The 18,118-nt window shown below is 36.6% G+C and overlaps 1 protein-coding gene across 1 annotated transcript in view; it reads left to right on the top strand.

Annotated features, from left to right (window-relative positions):
* The first annotated feature begins 1,241 nt into the window (after positions 1-1,241).
* The window catches only part of LOC135797413 (uncharacterized), a 56,270-nt gene continuing 39,393 nt past the window's right edge, over positions 1,242-18,118 (top strand). Inside the window, exons 1-2 of the mRNA XM_065309777.1 lie at positions 1,242-1,535; positions 12,700-12,731. The gene's annotated coding sequence lies outside the window, so the exon portion shown is untranslated. The remainder of the gene's footprint in view (positions 1,536-12,699; positions 12,732-18,118) is intronic.

Genomic DNA, 18,118 nt, shown 5'->3' with positions numbered 1-18,118 from the left:
ATACGACATTTTTGTTACTCTTGCAGATAACAAGTAGTGAATACGAACTGGTTGTGTTGGCTTTGTTTAGATTTGTATTTCACCTCCGAGGCGCAACCTCCGTCATCACATTTCAAGATAGGTATCAGTCGTTTCTTGCAAAAGTAATTTCACACCGTGAACTTTTGCGAACAACGCGAAAAAATAACTTTCCTTCCTGGTATCTCCGCCACATTCATGCTGCAACAGCGGCGGTGGCGGCAGCAGCAACGGCGGTGGCGGTAGTTGCAAGTTACGACCGCCACCCCTTGCGGTTAAGATGAATGTCGTCGCTTCAGGCAACGCATTATGTTTTGTCATCACTTAAAACTGATATTACACATATTTCCAACACAAATTTTGATTTTAAATATTATTCATGCTTTATCATAATTAAATCTAATTATGGAAATGGAAATAATGTCGAAAATTAATCATTTACATTCGATGATTGAAAACAAAATTAATAAATCAAATTTTACCAGTGTTAAAATGAATTTTAAATTATTTTTGTCTATTTTCACTGTTTTTCAAAACAAAAAGTGGTATTTTATGCACGGTCGTGACTAAAGTACTTTAATCACGAGTTTTAGTCACGGGTTTTAGTAGATTAATCACAAAATTCATTAAAATTAATTTCAGCCATACTAAAATGAACTATAAATTACTTTCGCGTTTAATAAAAATTAGGCAACATCTACGCACATGAAACCGGAAGAAGGAAAAAAACCCTCTCGCAATTCCGTAACGGCTGCGTCCTGTGCGCCTGTTTTGGCAATTTTAACTTATTTTTGTCTATTTTCACGGTTTTTCAACACAAAAAGTGGTACTTTAAGCACGGTCGTGACTAAAGTACTTTATTCACGGGTTTAGTCACGGGTTTAGTAGATTGATCACAAATTTCATTAAAATTAATTTCATCAGTACTAAAATGAACTATAAATTACTTTCGCGTTTAAAAAAAATTAGGCAGCATCTACGCACCGGAAACCGGAAGAAGAAAAAACCCCTCTCGCAATTCCGTAACGGCTGCGTCCTGTGCGCCTTTTTTGGCAACTCTGGCAACTTTAGCCTGTTTTGTTTTCCTTTTAGCAAGAAGTCTGTCGACCGGCGTCTTGTGTATAGGGTGTGCGGTGTGGCGCGCGTAGCGGGGGCAGCAAGTGAACACCAACTTCGGCTTCGGCGCAAACTCTACCGTTCTACACTCTACACTTCGGTTGCGTTCGACCAGCGGCGTCAGTCCGTTGCCGGCGCTTGTGTCGACGAGTCGGCCGCGTATTCCACACCTAGTTCAAAACACGCGAGAAAACAACAAACACCGCGCGTGATAACAGACTAAAACACGATATAAAACTCGTTTGACCAGTGCTACAAAACGTACAAAACGAACAAAACTCTTGCTAATTTCATATTCAACACAAACCGAATTAATAAAATTTGTATTTTAATTAAATATGTGTTGCGATATCACGTGTTACAAGGACATAACACAACCCCTACGAAGGCGCTGTTTCTAAGTGAGTACATACCGAATGATTTCTACTTTTTAAGTGTGTAATTAGTGAAATTTTAATTGCACACACCCCGTCGACAATTACACTCTTGCTGTACTATGACTACACCCTTTTACAACCCTTTTAGGAAGTTATGAAAGGGGCGATCAAAATATTTTCTAAATATGTTGGGTTGTAGTAAATTATCAGTACTAAAAAAGGGGTGTGGATTAAGTGCATCGGGAAAATTTTAATTACAATAGGATATTAAATATCAAGTGGGATAATGGGAGTTTTAGTCACGAGCGTAGCAAACGTTTAATCAATCGAGTGTTTAATAAGGTTTAGCCACGTGTTGCTTACGTAATTTTTCTATTTCTACTGATTTGCGCATGCGTAAGCTCCATCCCGTGACTAAAACCCGTGACTAAAGTATTTTACTCACAATTTTGCCCGTCCGTGTTTAAAATACAACTTTGTGTGTTTCTAAACCTTAGAAAACTTTGTGGAAATATAAAAATATTCATTTTTTATTATATAATACCTAATGTTTTCTATTTATAAAAATTTTTCTTTTTCGTCACCGAAAATAAACTCGCCAACAAACCGCCATTAATACACGCGCCGCGCCAGCTTCACAATGTAATCTCTGACAAAACGGCGTGCGTGGAACAAAATAACTCGGAATGCGTGGGTGCGACGTGTGTTTCGAATTAAAACATTCGAGAATCCGTGTGTCACATGTTCGCACTTAGAAATGCAATTAGATTTAATAACATACTAAACTCACACTCACCAATATAAAATTAAATATATTTAGATTTTATTATATCGTTATGAAATTCGGTGGCGAAAATCTCTCGTAATTTCTCCGTATTTTCACTCATAATGAACATTTAACACAAACTTTTACCGGCCGTAATTAAATCCGAACGGCGTGCGCTCATGAAAGTTTGACCCGCGTTCGCTTTTTTTTAATTAAACCCCTCGTTCAGCTGATTATTAAGGGATAAACGATCGGCGATAATGAACCATTTTAAAAGTCGTATTATCCAACGCTTTGTCTGCGAAATTAAAAATATAATATAGGCAACCAATATTGAATGCGCATATAAATATTATTCATACACATATCTGTTACGTTTACATAATTAAATTTAATTAATCAAGTGGAAATATACCAGTGAATAGTAAATATAAATTGAAAACAAAATTTGAGTAGATTTTTAATATAGGCAACCAATATTGCATTTTTCAATACTAATATTAACTTAATTACGAATATCAAACGTGAAACATCGATGGACTAATTAATAATACTCTCAGCCTGTGCGATATTTAAATGCAGGGCGCGTTGTCCAACCACCGCCGCCTCCAGTGGTGTGGTTAATGTAAACGTATTCAAATTCGGGTCGCCTTGATTAAAAGGCCAATTTTCTTCCAACTTCAACCGGTTTCCACGGCATCCACCATCGTCTTATTCGTTTTATACAAATTAACCAGGGGGTGGCAACGGGGGCGGCGTCAGTTGCTGTTTTTATTGCTTTTTCACAATTTAAATTACAAGCCGGGGATAAATCATTGCTAATTGAATAAAGTCCAATGCACATTTAATGAACTAACACCATAAAACACCCTGTATATCATTTTAAGGCATATTTTATATTAAAATGACATTTCAAGGTCGTTTATTCAACACAAAAAGTGGTATTTTATACACGGCCGTGACTAAAGTACTTTATTCATGGGTTTTAGTCACGGGTTTTAGTAGATTGATCACAAAATCATTATTTCAATAATGACAATACAATTACTTTCACGTTTAAAAAAAATTAGGCAACAGCTACGCACCAGAAACCGGAAGATGAAAAAAACCCTCTCGCAATTCCGTAACGGCTGCGTCCTGTGCGCCTTTTTTTGGCAATTTTAAATTATTTTTGTCTATTTTCACGGTTTTTTAACACAAAAAGTGGTACTTTCAGCACGGTCGTGACTAAAGTACTTTATTCACGGATTTTAGTCACAGGTTTTAGTAGATTAATCACAAAATTCATTAAATTAAATTTCAGTAGCTGTTTTTATTGCTTTTACGCAATTTAAATTACAAGCCGGGGATAAATCATTGCTAATTGAATAAAGTCCAATGCACATTTAATGAACTAACACCATAAAACACCCTGTATATATTTTTAAGACTTAGTTTATATTAAAATGGCATTTCAAGGTCGTTTAAGCGGTATGTATCCTTTAATATGTTAATATTAACTACGTGCGTCGACATGCCTGTCTAATATCTTCATGTAATGACATCGAGGCGACCGCAGCGCCACCTTCATCCACCTCTCGTCCTTTTCGGGCGCGAAAGGAGAGAAATAAATTGCGAACGACCCCAGCACGTCACTAACTTGACCCGCACGCAGAGTTTCGGCTCGCTTCTATTGCTATGAGTTATTGTGCATTTAATTATAAACAACTCGTTCGTTAGTCGTCCCGAACCGCAAGGATAACACTGACAGTGACAGCGGTGTCTGCGTTAACCCTTTTTCCCCCGAAAACTAACAAATTTCATCTGGGTATTAGTCACATTCAACTCCCGGAACTTCAAAAAAATAAAATCATCAACTTTAGTTGCGTTAAATTTATATTATAAACTTTTAACTTTTTTAGAATAAAAAAAAAGTTTAATTATCGCACATTTGAGCGTTGAGGGTGTTTCCGGAAGCATCACTTAATGCACTGTTTTAATTGCATTTTTTTCTCGTGCTTGCTTGCTTGCTGGTGTTTTTTGTTTTTGTTTTGCTTTGCTGCGATACGAGTGCCCGTGTCATCGTGCGAATTGCGAACGAGGGTGTAAAGATGAAACCACTCGCGTACACTCGCACATTCTCACAGCGCGCAATTTTTTACTCGTGTCACTTTGATGGAACTTCACAACGTCACACTTAAGGGCGCAAAATAATAATGCGAGGGTGTCGCACTTAACAGCGAGAGAAAAACATGATACGGGTCAACATGGCGGCGGTTATAGGTTACACAGTTTTAGAACTTTGAAGAGACACGTATAGGTGGCGTTAGTTGGTTTTAGAAGTTAAATCATTAATAACTCTTAAAATAAACAAGATAAAAATGAAATTTTTGCTGTTTTAGTTAGAATAAAATAAAAACAATTTAATTTTGATATGTTTGATCAATTTTTGTTTTAAAATTTAATTAAAACTGGCAAATATAAAGAAATAGTTGTTTTTTGAGGTTAAATCATGAATATCTCTTAAAATAAATAAAATAATATCAATTTTTTGTTATTTTTGATAAAACAATAAAAAAACAATTTAATTTTGGTGAATTTTTACAATTTCCGTAGTAAAATTTAATAAAAACCTTCAAAAACAAAGAAAACTGTCAATTATTTCCCTAAATAGTTATTTTTTGATGTTAAATCATCAATACCTCTCAAAATAAACAAGATAAAAACAAATTTTTTGTGGTTTTAGATAAAATAATAAAGAAACTATTTGATTTGAGTAAATTTTGTTAATTTTAGTTGAAAAATTTAATTAAAACAGTCAAATATAAAGAAATAGCTGTTTTTTGAGGTTAAATCATCAATATCTCTTAAAATAAACAAAATAAAATTATTTTTTTGATAGTTTTGATAAAACACTAAAGAAACAATTTAATTTTGATAAATTTTTACATTTTCCGTAGTAAAATTTAATAAAAACCTTCAAAAACAAAGTCAAAACTGTCAATTATTTCCCCAAATAGTTATTTTTTTAGGTTAAATCATCAATATCTCTCGAAATAAATAAAATAAAAACAAAATTTTCGTTTTTCCTGTTAGATTTTAATGGAAAACACTAAAATTTAATTTAATTTTGGTTAAATTTTGATAATTTCCATAATAAAATGTAATTAAACCATCGCTGACAAAGACGCCTGTTAATTAATTATGCAATTAATAACATTTAAACGCAGGCAATAAAATTCCAACCCACCGCAAATGTTTCTCCATCGTAAAATCCATCATGGCTGACGAATAGCGCGAAATTTACATTCGGAACATCCGCGGCCCTCCACTATGACACTGTCCGACAGCTGAGTCCAATGCAACGATGATGATGATGAGCACGAGCGTGATTTAAACGATTCAATTTGCGCGCGCCCGGGATTGTCATTTCACTTTTCGGCGGTTGGTAGTGAGTTCTAATGAGATTAAAGTTTAACGAGCGCTCGCGTGGGGTTGAAGTGAATGAACGGAATCCAATTTGTTGATTTCCTATATTAATTATCTCGTAATCAGCAATTAATTTCGCTGCGGCGGTGGTATCGACGTTCGTCAAATCCCATTACACGCAAACAGTGCCTATTATGTTCCCCGGATCAATGTTTAGACCGCTGTTATCGATAACTTTCCCAAGAATTGAAAATTTTTTTTTTTGTTTTTTTTTCTGTGCACTTTTGCGCATTGTGACACGTCCATCAGCGTGTTTATCGGATTAAGCGTCCCGTGGGAGGCGGCGGGGGTGGCGTGGCCAGGCGGGAGCATTCACTTTTGGCGGATTAGTCAAGGCTTAGGCTCCCGCACGGCCACCTGCGGCTAATACTGATACAACTAATATGTCATCTTGTGCGTGTGCAGAGGGGCCTTGTTTATGCTCGCGGGCTCAAACTAGGATAATTTGTATCTCTGGGTGTCACTCTCGGAGGTGGGACTCAGAGGTGGGTCTGTAAACTGCCACTCGGACAAGCATTACGGATAAATCCATAGCTTTCACAAGAGTTTGTGTCACGCACTAAATTTTGGTTTATTTAGGTTAGGTTTCAGTGCTATCCAGGTGCCAATTTAAGTTGCCAACAAAAAAAATTAAAATTTCAATATTTTCTTCCTTTTTTTATAAAAAAGGACAACTAACACTTTTATAGTAAATTGTACAGTTGCCAACTTTAGTTGCAAACAAAAATTTATCATTTTTTACCAATTTTTTAAAGAAAAAAACATAAAAAAACACTTTAGGTTAAATTATACAGTTGCCAACTTGAGTTGCAAACCAAAAAAATAAAAGATTTTCATTTTTTAGTATTTTTTCATTAAAAAACCTTAAAAAATAAGTTGTACAGTTGCCAACTTAAGTTGCAAACATAAAAATTCAAAATTTTCTACATTTTCTTCATTTTTTCAATAAAAAATGCCTAAAAACTCATTTAAATTAAATTACCCAGTTGTCAACTTAAATTGCAAACCGAAAACCACATTATTTTCCATTTTCCTTATTCTTTCAAATAAATCCCCTGCGGTTTCTTAAATTTTATTATATTTTTTTAAGCGGCCATTAAAACCCCTAAACCGTAACGAGCGAAAAATCCAATTTTATTCCAAAGATACTTTTTATGATATATCGCCGTAGACGTTATCGCGATGGCGGTAGTAATGCCGCGCGTCGGTTTTGGGGGGCGGCGAGCCACTATGTAAACGCTAAATGAGTTTATTATCCAGGGGCGACGCCGGCGCGACATATGCATCCCTAATTTCAGCCGTGCGTCCTCTGACCGGCATATCTAATTCACAATCGGGCACCAACACAACAACAATATTTATATACATTGCTTGTACAAGAGTACAAGCAGGAAGCGATAGCAAATATGAAATATAAATAAAACACAAACAAAACAAAACTCACAACAATTCAACTGGGAATGAAACTGGAGTTGAGTTTCTTAGTTTGTAAACTTTTTCAACGATAACACTTACTGATTAATGAGTAAAACATTTTTAAATAGCTCTACGCCTTAAAGTAGGCAACTTTAAATACACGGAGTATTGTGGGTAGTCTATTCCCACTTCGGTTATTCCCAATCCCCTGTAAACTTTTGTTCGGTTCCACCTTTACCCCAAGCGTGTATAAACACAAACATATACAATAAGATGACATTTGTTCCGCAACCCAACAAGCACACAACTAGCTGTACAATGTGTGCGCGCCGTGCGAAATGCTCGAGGTTATGTGATCACCGGTTCCTCACGGGACGTACGTGCAAAGTGCAAACGGAATGGGTGTACTACTACGTATACTATGTGTGAGTGTATGTTGGGTTGCCTTTACGACGCGCAGGTACGTCTACTCGTACATAAAATGACGCCTGACAGCACATTCCATCACGTGCACACTTTAATAACGCCTAAATCATTCGTGTTCGGAATGTCCTCGACGCTTTCGGACAATTCCCACAACCACGAACTTAGCAAGCATCAGGAGGTGTTTATGATACGCCGAGGACGGCATAAAATAAAACGTCTTCGGCGCGTCGTTTTGTCAAATATTTATCTCGACCTTTGCGCTATCACTGCTTATCATCAGCATATTTATATGCGGGTGGTGAAAAATGTCAACAGACCGTTTTATTACCTACACATGCGGGTTTTGTCATAAAGTTGAATTATGTGCATCTTATTTTGTGTTTTAAGGACATTTCAAGGTCAAATAAAAAATTTTGAGTTATCGCGTCGGATAGAGAATACCTTTTGCTATTTTTCACATTTTTTTATTTGTTTCTAGCGTGTTTGAGTAAAGCAGGAGAGCATTTTGAAGTTACACTTGTAAAATGGGTTTTATACATAATTTGAGAGATGTATTTATTAGTTATTTTAAGTTTAAAGGGCATTTCAAGGTCAAAGAAAAACTTTTGAATTATCGCGTCTGGTAGAGAATACTTTTAGCTATTTTTCACATTTTTTTATTTGTTTCTAGCGTGTTTCAGTAAAGCAGGAGAGCATTTTGAAGATACAGTTGTAAAATGGGTTGTATATATAATTCGAAAGACGTATTTATTGCTTATTTTAAGTTTTAAGCACATTTCAAGGTTAAATAACGTATTTTGAAGTATCACGTCTGGTAGAGTATACTTTTAGCTATCAATAAAAATTTTTAATTTGTTTCTAACCTCTCTGAGTGAAGCAGGAGAGAATTTTAAAGTTGAAAATGCAAAAAATTACAGTTCCAGATGAAAAATGGGTTGTATTTATTGCTTATTTCAAATTTAAAAGGCATTTATAGGTTATGTAAAAAAATATATATAATCACATCTGATAGAGTATATTTTTAGCTATCTATCAAAATTTTTTACTAGTTTCTAACCTCACTGAGTGAAGCAGGAGAGTGTTTTGAAGTTAAAAATGCAAAAAAATAACAGCTGCAGCTGTAAAATGGGTTGTATACATATTTTGATAGATGTATTTATTGGTTAGGTAGTACAATAATCTGTTGGGAGCGGTTGACGTGTGGTTTGGCACGTTTGTCGCCGCCTCTTCAACACCGTGCACATTTTTATGGGTCACAGAATTTATATTGACTCAAATGGCGGTGTTACGAGCATGTCAAGTGCGAGTTGTATTTACAAATGAATCCCAACGGCGGTTCGAGCCCGGGCGGCGACAGTGGCGGCGGCGAAGAGTCATTCCCAACTTTACAACCACCGCCACAGCCACGGCCCAAAAATACTTGGATGGTTTGTCGAGTGTAAACGAAACATGCACATACGAATGGAACAAAACGCGCATTGAAAGCAAGGGGGTGGCAATGGCGGATGGGGGATGCAATAGTGCGAAAAGTGCACGGGGCCTTGCACTGCTCGTCGTATAATGCGTGAATTTACGCTGAGCTCTGGCCAAACGAATTCTATTTGCTTTTCCGGACTTTTCCTCGCATTGCCGCCCCCAATACGGGGTTAATACCGAATTTAGATCGTGATACATTTCAATTTCATATTAGGTGCGATTGCGTCGACTGTGCTTCGTCGATTGACTCTGCAATTGCACACAAATTCAACTTTTCCAGCCAAACTAAAGCAAAAAACAAGCAAAATGCAAAAACAACCCCCGAATGCAAAAGAGACAATCTTATCATAATAAATCATTATGTAAGGCGGCTATAAAAAGTTGAATCGGCTTCTTCGTGTTATTTTTTCTGCAGAGGGAGCGTTAAAATATAAAGTTTTATTCAGCGGCGCTGCCTCAGTGACTTTGCGTTTTAATTCAGTTGTTTCGGATTTCAGTCTGTTGAGAAAAAAAAGCGCGCGCGCGTTGCTGAAGTGCACTGGGCGGTAATCCATCACCATCACAGTCTTCGTTCGGCAACGAATCCGATTGTTCTGGTGGAAAAACGCAAACAAAAACTACATTAGCCGAATGGAGGCAGTCAAAGTGTATTGACTCATTTTTTTCTGGAGCGCCATCTTGCGAAACAACGCAGACGTATTTGAATAGTATAATATTGCGATTTACGCGTTACTTTTTGTTTTTACGGACTAATAAAGGTTAAATTTGCCTGGGAGCTTATTGCATCTTATAGAAGATACTTTAGGGAATATTTTACCGTTTTTTGTTTGTTTTTAAGATGGCTGATGTGATGTAGATGGCGCTTTGAAGTTGATAAATTTAATTCTTTTATAACTCACGAATAAAACATGATAAACAAATAATTTTTTTTGACACAACAGCGCATGCTTTGACTTGTTAGACTAAGTAAGCTCCACCCCGTGACTAAAACTCGTGAATAAAGTACTTTAGTCACGTTTTTGGCTATCCGTGTATAAAATATCACTTTTTATGTCTCAAAACAGTGAAAAATTTGACGCTTTAAAAGTGACAGTAAAAAAAACAATATTTTACTATTTTTTATTAGTTTTTACCATGGGTAACGCTTCATAGATGGCGCGTTAAAGTTGATAAATTTAATTCTCTTATAACTTACGATTAAAAAGCGATACACAAAAAATTTTATTGACACGAGCAGTAGCAGCGTATGATTTAACTTGTTTGACTAAGTAAAGTCCACCCCGTGACTAAAACCTGTGAATAAAGTACTTTAGTCACGTTTTGAGTTCTCCGTGTATAAAATACCACTGTCAGTGTTTCAAAACCGTGAAAAATCTGACGTTTTTAATGAAAAAGTACAAAAAGAATATTTTACTGTTTTTTGTTTGTATTTAAAACAGCTACCACTCCATAGATGGCGTTTCAAGTTCAACAAATTTAATTTTCTCATAACTTTTGAATAAAAAACGATAAACAAATAATTTTTTCACCATTTTAACCCACATGAAATAAACTAACAATGCGGTAGACTAAAAACTTCCTAATGCAAGTTTCTCTCCGCTCTGCACCTCAAATTAACTATTAATTACTGCTGACGACTTCAGCTTCATAACCTCACGACGCAGCAAGAAGTCACTTCTTGCACATTACGACAAACTTGCACGCCTACTTGCCTCCAGCCGTACAATTTGTATTCGTGAAACTCTCGCACCGCCACCATTGCCACCGCCTCACTTTGCGCCCGCGATTTTAATCTGCTAATGTATATATCCGCGTGAGGCGGCGGCGCGCGCGTTTGAAAAACACTCCGGCGGGATTACGCGAAATTTATTTGATATCATAAGCCCGATTATTATTTATCATATGGTTAGATGTATTGTGTTTGGTCGGCATGCTGTTCGGTTTTTTTCATTCGGTTCTTTTGTTTGCAATGGCAAAGTGGGAAAGTTTTTTAAGTCGGGATTATCTTCGGGCGAGGATTCTCCGGAATTGTTTAAGTCTGTGATTAATTTCTACGGGTGTGTAGTTAGATATGTGTATACACGATTTATTAATTGCTGGATTAGGTTTTGGGGAAATGGAAATGGAGAAATCAGTGTTTAATTTAATATTTGCTGAAATTTTGCTATTTTTCGGTGGTTTTTTGACATTTTAAGGAAAAATAAAAACAAAAAATAAATTTTTCTAAATGGGTTAGTTAGAGAATTATTTAAGGCATCTTTTAAGCTATTTACATTGTTTTTAAAATAATTGTGCCGCCTTCAGGAGCGTTTTGAAAACTCTAAAAAATCAAAATTTTTGTAATTTTACCAAAAAAAAAAAACACTTTAAACTAAATTTTTTAGCTTCTATTCCCCCTGTATAACTAAAAAGTAACGATTAAAAAGTTTCCAAACGTTTTTCACCCTTAAATATTTCCTCTGAATCCTATGTGCAACCCTGATCATGATCAGGGGAGGCGACAGCCGACTGCGACTGAGTTAGTAACTGTAATTCCCGATCCCACAAACCCTCTTTAACACACTGTGCCTGTGCAGATCCCGTTGTGCAGATACTACCCCGAAAAGACGTCGCAAAAGAAGGTGGAGAGAGAAAAGGTCCACAAAATGCCTCTAACGTTTGGCGTCGTGTTGTGTTCAGGCAAATTGAGCAATAAACTCGGCGAGAATAAGTTGAATAAAACCCTTTTCTTGCTTGATTGCAGTTTGCACCAACCCTCCACCATAGCCAGTGGTTACCATCTCCCTAAAGGACAATATCCCCCCTCCACAAATGTATATTTTATGTGCATAATATTAAAATTTGGTCGGACACTAATCCAAGCGAATGTATGTCTTGAAAGTTTAAAAATAGAAGAGTGAGGAAACTTGCCACAATCAATTTTACATTTTTCCACAGAAAATTGATAAAACATTGAATGGAAAACTAATAAAGCTCGCGTTAGAAGCGCTTGAAAGTGAGGTTAGTACTTGACTTGACCGTTTGGTGCACCGGTGCGCCATCACTGCACGTGTTACGTCCGCTTGACGGCGTGTTTTCAAACGTTAATGAAAAATCACCGGCGCGGAATTAACCTATAAATATTTTACTATATTGAATTAGCAGAGTGGTGACTCGCTCGCAAAGCAAACACATTCGCCGCCGGCTGAAAATTTAATTCGAAAAATCTTTTTTAAATTTAAAAGCCGATTTTTGAGGTTATACACATGCGGTGTATATCTGGTTGCCGAACAGGATTTAATAATGTGCACATTCGTATTCAATATTTCAATATTTCAATGTGATTTCAATATAGCAGCGTATCGGTTTCAATTGATATGAATATTATCTGTAATGCTATGGCTGCCGGAGAATTTCATACGTGTTTTGTTTGTGTTTTGTTTTCTTTTTGCTTGTGGCGTCGAGAAAATCAAATCTACGTTGGATAAACCACAAAAATTGATATTTTATGTAAAATCAAAATAGAATATTAAATATCAAGTGTTTTAAAAGGAGTTTTAGCCACACCCGTGACTAAAGTGCGTGACTAAAGTACTTTAATCACTTTTTTGACGCTTTAAATGTGAAAATAAAGAAAAATATTTTTTTCTGTTTCAGATCCAGTTTGGTATTGAATCAAAATCAATAAGGTGAGTAAAATTTCAACATTCCACACGTCATAAAAGGGTAGATCTTAATCTAAAGTAACACACCAGATAAACATTGTCGATTGTCGATGCAGCCGCAATAAAATCGACGCATTAAACGCCAGCGCACACGGTTAAGTGGGTAATTGATGAACGATCGCGTTATGGGAAATTTATTAAGGTGCTTTAAGTACTCACTTTGTGCGATTCGTGCGTGGGACTCCCCCAGCTCCCTCGCGAGTTATAACGACGCCGATAACGTAATAATAGTGAGCGGCGAATGAATGAACCACCACCGAAACGAGGCGCAATCACGAGACGCACGACACGTCCCCGACTGATATAAAACACATTACATTTTTACACTTTTTACGTGTTTCGTATTTTCTAAGTGCTGCAAATGCACAGTGCTGCATCCCGACTGATAAGGACCTCGCATTTGCATCTCCAGCGTGTGTGCTTACGTATAATATGCATTGAAAGGACATAAAACACATAAAAAGCGTGCAAACGTGCAAATGGCCACGTTTTTCCTTATCTCCGCCGCAGAAAATATGTTTTTATACATTTTTACGTTAGAGTAGTTATATAGGCAACCCATTGTACAATAAACAAACATTTAATTAATTAACTTTGCAGAAAAAGCGTTGTTTTTCAATGATTTTCTATCAACTCGCAGAGCTGCTGTCGTCGTGTAAACAACTGGGGGCAATTTTCGCCCTCATTTATATTTAACGTCATATTGAACGGCGGCGTTCGTGCGCTATTCAAACGATTGAATAGATATCCCATTTCCGGTGCGGGGGCCGTGAACCCGTGAACGCATTAACTATTAATATCGAATCGTTTTCGAGCGTTTAAAGTTTAATTCACAAAGCGTGCTTGTCGCCTGTCGCACGACTCGTGATTGCGCTTGCCAAATACGCTGCATTGTGTTGCAAATGTTTTGTTTGGCGGCGGTAGAAAAATGTATTCATGGAGGCCACGAGCCGGCGGTTTGCCAAACACAAAAGTGCGAAAACGAGGGATAATAAAGCAATGCTCTCCGAAGATAAACCTGAGCAATTCCTTCGACGGCGACATGCATACAAACCACGGAGAGTTTTTTTTATATTCTGCCGCCTTCAGACATGTATTTGTAGGACAAATGTATTCTTTTGTTGTGTATGCTGTAAATATATTCAAAAAGTTTGAGTTTTAAGGTTATATGTTTTAATTTACAGATAATTTCTGATCCAGACTAGTTTAAGATGTAAATTATATATGAAATTAAAGAGAAATTAATTCTTTTTAAGTAGATACCTTTGTTTTTACTTGGAGAGTCGTTTTTCATAGTGAAAATTGTTGTTAAAGATGCACAAACTCTGCTGGATGTAATACAAAGCACTTGACAATTCCAAACAATGTAGGCAACCCATCATACACCTTTCGCTGCGTTGCTGCACTTATTGCGTGTGCAAGTGTGTGTTGTGCATCTTTAACAACAAATTTCACGATGAAAAAAGCCGTTGTCACTATAAATAAAGGTATGCACATATAAACAATTAAATCCTCTTTAATTTCATATATAATTCACACCTGTATCTACTCTGATCCAAAAAATATCTGTAGATTTACAAAAATAACCTAAAAATCCACTAATACTAATGTTTAATTCAAAAAATACATCCTAGGACGTTAGGACACGCTGAGCCGAGCACGTTTGCCACATAGTAACACATCGTGCGTGTCTACTAAAACAAAAATATGTGCGAAACACACACGCTGGATGCTTAAGACCTAAGAGCGTCGTCGTGCAAATTGCGCCTTCTTCCGCGCCGGCTGTTTATGTTTTGTTTCAGTCTCGGGTGGCTGAACGCTTGAAGATGCCGTACGTACTCTGGATTCTCCGGCAGCAGCCCTAGATCTACGCAAACGCAATATTTCGTGTCCGACGGCGGAGAATTATTACGCAGCGCTGCGCCAAGAAATTGCACACACCGCTCCACGACATTAAGAGCCCAAGCATGGCGATAACTCGCGATGCAAAATATTTTTACACCGCAGCAGACGCGAGTCATTCACGAATATAAGTAAAACACCGCAATCACATAAATTATTCACGCACATGCTCGGCGGGAAGTTTCATTCCACGAGTTGTCAGCTCATTTGTAATATATTATTTAAATTCAAGGCTGTAAGCTACACGTTCATAATCTAACCTATAATGTGTATATATGTGCATTGTGGGTTGCATACATGAACCGAAAAAATAGTGCATAGCGTGTAAAACACGTACGGAACATTTTCCGATTCAACAGTTTGTTTTCTGGCGTATGCATATTAAAATTTACGGCGAAAAAGGTGGATTTATCGCGATGCGCGCCGCACGATCGACTTTAAATAAATGAATACACGTAATAATTCATTTAATACGTCGTAAAACAAATTTAGTGCTTTACTTTTAGGTTAGTCATTGGATATGTTGCGATCGGGGTCAGATTTGAGGTTATGATGATGCGCAAGCGAAATTTTTTATTATTAAATTCGTCGGGGTGCAGTTCTCGGCGTAGTAAACTATAAAAATATTCGCGCTGTGTGTGCGCGAATGCAAAACGCTTGATCTGCATATATTTTCGATATTCTTCCGACTTTCGGACGCAATGAATGCGCTTCTTGGGATTCGCAATAACGAGAAGTGCAGAACAGACTCACTTTCAATTTTTTCTTTACTTTTTGATACTTTTTATATTTTATTACTCAAATATTTATGACATGCTAAAACAGCTAGTTTTAAGGTTGGGTTATGCGCACTGAATGCGATTAATTAGGATGCGAGCTTTTTTTTCTCTCTGCGTTTGGGTCCCGATTTTGCAAGTATAATTTTATTTGCTTTCAGCCCATTTGAATGAGAGAATACAAATAAATTGCGTTTAGAGTAAAAGTCAAAATATACATGGCCGGCGACTAAATGTGTATATTTTTAAGAGGGTTGTGCGGCGCTGGGTGGAAAAATTATTCGGCTGGGAATATGAAATTTTTGTTAGCTGTCATTCTGGAAATTGACAGACCGTTAACTGAAACCGCACGACTTCACCCGTATTCATATTTTTTCCTGGTGTGAAGGGTAATCGGCTTTTTGCGTTTTTTCGCTGCTGCTGCGAGTAGTAGCGAAATGCATTTTGTAGCGCGTGCTATTTCTGGGGTTGCATGAAGTGAAATTTCAGATTTCACACATCGGGAATCAGTCAAACAAAAATTTAGCCCTTGTGTGGCTTAGGAGTAGGTAGACTGGATGTTAATGCGTGCGTGTGTGCAAAGCACTAAATAAATTGAAAGTATTCGAGTGTGCGTAATGTTTCCACATCGCTGGATGCATTATTTTGGTTTTTCGTGGAGAAATCAAATTATCTTTGCATTTTTTTTGAATTTTCAAAATTTAAATGCCATATCTTATAGAGAATTTCACGTAGATTTATAATTTTCTATTCGTTTCTTTCTATCGCTTTTAGTTTCTGGGATATTTGCAATCGAAGAAAAAAAAACTTGTAAAAAATGAAATTTTGCTCTTTTTTCTCTTTTAGTTCTAATTTTTGAACCTTTAAGCCCCGAATTTTAATTATTTTCTTATCGTACCTTATAAACAGTTTTCTGTAGATTAAGAATTCTTGATTTGCTTACCTTTATCACTTTTAATTTACGAGATATTCGCAATTGAAACAAAAAATTGTAAAAAATGAAAATTTGCCATTTTTTGCACTTTTACTCCCAATTTCTGAATCATTACGCTCCGAATTTTAATTATTTTCTTATCTTATCTTATAAAGAATTCTCCAAACTTTTATAATCTCATAATCTCTGGTTCCTACCGCTTTTAGTTTCCAAGAAAATCACTATCAAAAATCTTGAGAAAATTTCAAACACATGTTTAAAAACTAGTTTTCCACCAAACTAAATCACTGACATTCAGTATATGTTGTGGTTGACTAGCACGGGAAACCACTGATGGAAGGCTTTTAAACTTCACTTTGAGTTGTCGTTTTTGCCAACGAATAAGTTGGAATAAGTTGTGTGGAACATCATCCACAACAGCCACATTTAATCACACTCGCAACGCCTGTGTTTACACCGCATGCCGTTCCCGATCGAAATTTTTGAGCGCAAAGTTTCCGCGGCAGCTTGTCGCGTAATTAAATTCGAATATTAATTTTGAATACGCGCCGCCGCCGAGTTTCGTCGGCGCGGTTTTCTCATTCGCCTCGCATTAAATAATCGACACGTTGAATACGCCACCGCCACCTTCAAAACACCGCCATATGTAGTAGTATGGCGCATATTTTGAGTGTGCGTTGAGTTTCTTCTCTTTCCGTATGTTTGGCGGTATAATACGCTGGGGAGTAGCGCAAATTGAATTGGCTTTTTGGTGCACGAGGCGCCTCCACCAGGGGTACAACAAGAGTAGTTAGCGCGTCTATTCAAGCGCACAGCGACAAAACATTCGATCAGGAGAGCTGACTTATTGATTACGTGCCATTTTAAGAAAGGAAAATATTTACATTTTAAAGTCTTTTTGTTGTAAACACATTCAAAATGTTTGAGTTTTTGGGTTTTTGTTTTAATTTACAAATAATTTCTGTTCTAGACTAGGTAAAAGTATAAATTATATATTGAATTAAAGAGAATTTAATTCTCTTTAAGTATATACATTTGTTTATATTGAGAGAGTACTTTTGCATAGTCAAAATTGTTGTTAAAGATGCACAAACACTGACGGTTGTAATACAAAGCACTTGGCAATACAAAACAATATAGGCAACCAGTCATACACCTTTTGTTGCGTCGCTGCATTTATTGCGCGTGAAAGTGTGTGTTGTGCATCTTTAACAACAATTTTCACTATGAAAAAAGCCGTTGTCACTATAAACAAAGGTATGTACTTATAGACAATTAAATTCTCTTTAATTTCATATATAATTCACACCTTAATCTAATCTGGTTCAAAAATAATCTGTAAATTACTAAAAATAACATAAAAATTCACATATCGTACCAATGTGATACTCGCTCGATGCTTAAGATTCGATCTGATGCTGACTTATTGATTACGTGTCACTTATACACATGAAAATATTTACATTTTAAATCTATAAGAATAATATTCCCACCCTCCTTGCATAGCATGTGATGTGATGTGGCGTAATGTGATGGAATCCCACACGACGCTATTACGACCCTTTACAAATTCGTCCCGGCAATTTCGGTGACATAAAAGACCGAATTCTGTGGGCCGACGTCGTCTAGCCGGTCGCCTTTTGTGCATTATATTTTTAAAATTACACCACCGACACCCAAATGCAAATGTAAGTTTCGCATCAGAGAAGAAAAGAAATTTGCGATTTGGAACATCGATG

The sequence above is a fragment of the Atheta coriaria genome, unplaced genomic scaffold, assembly GCF_025399875.1.
Source record: "Atheta coriaria isolate IRGN ID8LTWV9N9 unplaced genomic scaffold, Caltech_Dcor_3.1 hic_scaffold_8_pilon, whole genome shotgun sequence".
In the NCBI taxonomy this organism is placed as follows: Eukaryota; Metazoa; Arthropoda; class Insecta; order Coleoptera; family Staphylinidae; genus Dalotia; species Dalotia coriaria.
This window is presented reverse-complemented; position numbering and strand designations above follow the sequence as displayed.